The sequence below is a fragment of the Myotis brandtii genome, unplaced genomic scaffold (genome assembly GCF_000412655.1).
Source record: "Myotis brandtii unplaced genomic scaffold, ASM41265v1 scaffold154, whole genome shotgun sequence".
In the NCBI taxonomy this organism is placed as follows: Eukaryota; Metazoa; Chordata; class Mammalia; order Chiroptera; family Vespertilionidae; genus Myotis; species Myotis brandtii.
The window spans coordinates 4,905,507-4,910,365 of NW_005355584.1; positions in this window are offsets into that span (position 1 = coordinate 4,905,507).

Here is a 4,859-nt window from a genome sequence, read left to right on the forward strand (position 1 = left end):
AACTTATTTCTGAAACCATGATAGCAGCCAACTTTATGCTGAGAGTGACCCAAAGCCCATGTGGTGTTATTAAGATTCTAAAACCTTTACAAGGCACCTCCCCAATTCATTTTGTAACATGCAGAGCACTTAGACACATCATTTTGCAAAATAACAGATTTAAAGGATGGGAAATTATTCTGCTTCTAGCTAGAACAAAAGAGTGAAACAGCCACACAAAAAACCCCCACACTGAAACATGGAATTTTATATATGTGAGTGTATAGAAATGGTGATGAACTTGAAACTAAATAGGCTAAGTTTCTCCTCATGTACTACTAGCCTTTATATAATCCTACTAGTGGCCCGGTGCATGAAATTCATGCACATTAAAAGGGAATTAATTAGGGGAAATATTTTAATATTGCTATTTGCCCTTTCTCTATAATAGAAGTGTCCGAGATGAAAGAAAATTAGTAAAATGTATATGAAAATCTTCCTCCTGTCAGAGATGAAGGCTTGCCACAGGACCCAGAGTTAAGTGCCCGCCCATCCGTGAGCTTCTCAAAATCTCGTGAGACCCAGACCCGGCCGGCCCCATCCCCATTGGGTGAGATCTAGGCCCTACCCCCGTCAAGCCCTGCTGGGCAGGGGGCACAGCCTCAGGGCCCTGTCGAACCATACCAGGTGGGGGACACAGCCTGAGGTCCCCCATCAAGCCCTGTCGGGCAGGGAGTGCTACCTGAAGTACCCCATGAATCCCCACCACGTGGGTGGAACGGCCTGAGGTCACCCAGCCCAGGCAGGGGGCGCTCCTTGATGTCCCCCATCAAGCCCTGCTGGGCGGGGGGCACAGCCTGACGTCCCCCGTCAAGCCCTGCTGGGTGGGGGGCACAGCCTGAGGTCCCCGTCAAGCCCCACTGAGCAGAGGGCGTAGCCTCAGGTCCCTCCCCACCTGGCCCGGGGCTATGCAGCCTCAGGTCCCTGCTGATCACTCATTATGGCTCGTTATAGGAACCCCGCTTACGCTGTGGGCCCAGCTATCTTGTATTACGGGAACCCTGCCTCCGCTGTGGGTGCAGCCATCTTGTGACAGCGTTACAGCATGAGGGTCAGTTTGCATTTTACCTCTTTATTATATAGGATTATGAACTCTTCCTTAAGAAAAAAAATAATTTTAAACATTGCATATATTGTAACATTAAAACAATGTTCATTTTTCTCAGTATTCTTGGAAACTGCAGTATAGACTATACAATTTCTGAAGTGGCTTATTAAGAAAAACCATTTTCCTACATTACCAACATGAACAATAATAGAAGAATGTGGCACTTTTCTTAATGTAATAGACTGCCTCTAATAATCTTTCATAAGATTGAGATTTGACATGTTTTACACATTTGGAGGGACTCTATATTACTTCAGCTTTGTAAACCATACTCTTTAGTATACAAAAAGTGTGGGGTCAGACAGTTTGGTCACATGTTGACTGGGAGAGCTTGGTCAAGTCATCTAGGCTTCCTGAGCTTTAAGTTTCCTTATTTATAAAATACAGAAAGTACTAACTAGCTAATTAGATTGTTGAAGTAAAACATGAGCTGATTATATATAAAAAGGATATCACTATGAGAGAAGTATCTAATAATTAATAATATGGTGTTATTAGTGATTCATTATGATTATTTTATCAGATTATTTTCATTGTTATGGAAAAGTCATTTACTAAAATTTTCACAAAGCTATGTGTAGAGATTATAGGTGGCTATATATATTTCTTTTAAGAACCTATATTTATGAATTTTTCTATAAAATGTACAATTTATAATAAGAAAGTAAAATATACTATATAATAAAAGCCTAATATGCAAATTGCTTGACCAGGAGTCTGACTGGGAGTTCAACCGCTTGCTATGACGTGTGCTGACCACCAGGGGGTGGTGCAGAACATGGTGGGTGTCAGTGACGCAGTGCTGGCAGTGGATGGCAGTGGAGGCTCTGCTGTCCCTGATGACCCCCAGTGGCTGAGGGTCCGTGGCAGGATGGTGGAGCCAGTGAGCGGGTGGCGCAAGGCCAAGGCGGGTGTGAGCAGGGGCCTGATTGCCCTGCCGATCGTCCCACCAATCTCCCCACAGATGGCGACCAGTGGCAGTGGCAGTGGCAGTGGCAGGGGTCAGGGCCAGCGCCCAGCTCCCAGGCACAGAGGGAGCCTGGCGGGGGGCCTGGCCCCCATTTGATCACCTAGCTGGTGGGATGGTGGAGCAGGTAAGGGGGTGGTGCCAGGCCACAACAGGGTGCCAGGTGGGGCTGTGGGCTGTGAGCCTTCGAGCATGAGCTGCGGCTCTATCCCTCCAGGCTACACCAAGGGACCCTACCTATGCACAAATTCATGCACCAGGACTCTAGTTTTAAAATAATTAGGATCCATAGTTTGTAGTTTATATTCTTGCCTCTTTAAAATACACAGTCATAAATTTCACATTATAAATGGCTTCTATAAAATAATTATTTTTCTTCATTTTAATCTGAGAATATCACTCTTTAAATATAATTTTTTTTCCTAATTAAAGCTGTGGTCTAATAAATGAATGCATGACATTAATACTTATTTGATGTAATTGTTTAAATAAAATTAGTGTTTTTGGTTTCTTTGGATGAAGTGCTATTGCTGAGTCATAAGGTAGTTCTGTTGGGAGGAAGGGGTAGGCGGGACTGTACCAGGTGTTAGACCCGTGGGGTCAGACTGACCTGGGCTCAGCAACCTCAGTATTTGAGTTCTGGCTAGGAAAGAATTCAGAGCCAAGATTCAAACTATAAGAGAACATGTATTTAGAAGATCACAGAGGTAGAAGTAATTCATAGGAGAAATAGGCTTAGGAAACAAGCTATAGAAGTAAAGAAAGGGCCCTTGAGCTTAGAAGTGAGGAAGGCCAAGGTGACCTGCCTGGGGGAAAGGGGAATAGGGGTGGGAAGGGAAAGGCTTGGGTGTGTTTTCAGAAGGGAGAGCTAGCCCTAGCTGGTTTGGTTTAGTGAATAGAGTGTCAGCCTACGGACTGAAGGGTCCCAGGTTCAATTCCAGTCCAGAGCACATGCCTGGGTTGCAGGCTCCATTCCCAGTGGGGGATGTGCAGGAGGCAGCCAATCCATGATTCTCTCTCATCATTGATGTTTCTCTCTCTCTCTCCCTCTCCCTTACTCTCTGAAATCAATAAAAATATTTTTTTTTTAAAAAGGAAGGGAGAGTTAGCTAGCTCCCTTTTATGAACCTATATTTATGAATTTTTCAGGTGTTTCCTTTCAGGGTCTGGGTCTCCACTGATTGATTGATTGATTGATTGGCATCTCCAGGCCAGAGGGCATTATTCAATGCAGTTGGTTCCGAGGTCAGCCCTGGCATGCTGTTGTGTTGCTTGTCTGTTTTTTGCTGCTTTTCTGGGTCTGGAGGTGAAACACAATGGAGGTACAGATGTTATCTCAAGGGAGAAATGGTCAAGGGGTCCAAATAACATGACCATCGATATGCTAGGGGAGGAAAGGCCACCCTGGGAGGGAGGTCCCATCCTGCAATTGTCCTTTCCACCCTGGTGACCCTCTGTATCTAGCTTATAGTCCTTGTTCTGCTCTTGTTGGTCTAACTCCTACCACAGTTGTACTTTTTGTTTTTAATTTTTGAGGAACTTCCGTACTGTTTTCCACAGAGGCTGCACCAATTAGTGCAGGAGGATTCCCTTTCTCCACATCCTCCCCAGCACTTGTTTGTTGCTGTCTCCACACATCACTGCATCTTATTTAACATGACTTTAGATTCTGCTTGAGAACATGTTTTTCTCCAAAGCAAAACAGAAAAACTATATGGAAAGCATGAGGAAATGTACATAATGGAAAAAGTGATTAAGCACTTTTACATATCACCCATAAATTTGTTAGCCTGAAACTGAAGAGAGAATCAACATTAGTGTTTATTACACACCTTCTTCTTTAAGAGGTTCATCTCAGTTTTCCAGATTTCCTGAGTTCATGCTAGTGCAGTTCTTTGTTCTCTAAGAAAACAGTGAATGAACAATTTACACTACTAAGTTCCAGAAATGAATTCAAAAGCTCCTTGACAGCATCTAAAATTAGCATTTTAATGATTACTGTTGTTAGGTTTAGGTGGGGATATTTTGTGAAACATTTTAACAAAGAATATTTTTAGGGTTTTAGTGGTACTTGAAATGTTATTATTTGCTAACAACCAGTACATTTTAAAAAACAACAAGATACTTTTATTGATTTCAGAGAGAAAGGGAAAGGGAGAGAAACATCAAAGATGAGAGAGAATCATTGATCAGCTGCTTCCTGCACACCCACACTGGGGATCAAGCCCCCAACCAGAGCATGTACCCTGACCCAGAATCAAGCCATGACTTCCTGGTTCATAGGTCAAAGCTCAACCACTAAGCCATGACAACTGGACACAACCAGTACATTTTTGTAAATTGGTATGAAAGATGAAATTTAGGGCATGATAATCATGTAATTCCTTGGTTGTCTTTATCAATATCAGCCTTGCTCTCTCTCAACTTTTGAATGAGAACACTATACCTGCAGCATCATGTGGTACAATTTTCTTTAAAAAGGCTTATGTAAGGCTTATTTCTTGTCTGTGGTTATATCATGTACTAAATTAGATTTTATGGAAGTTTTCAAATCTCTTGTCATATTAAATGATAACTTTGTTCTAGACTTGTTTATAACTATGGCAATAAGTATAGTTATATAAAGTCATATTGAGTCACTAATCCTATCACTGATGTGCATAGAGACAAAGCAAAAACCATTTTTCAGTAGTGAATTATTATCTTTTAAAAGTTACTGAATAAAATTTCTCAAAATTGCTGAAA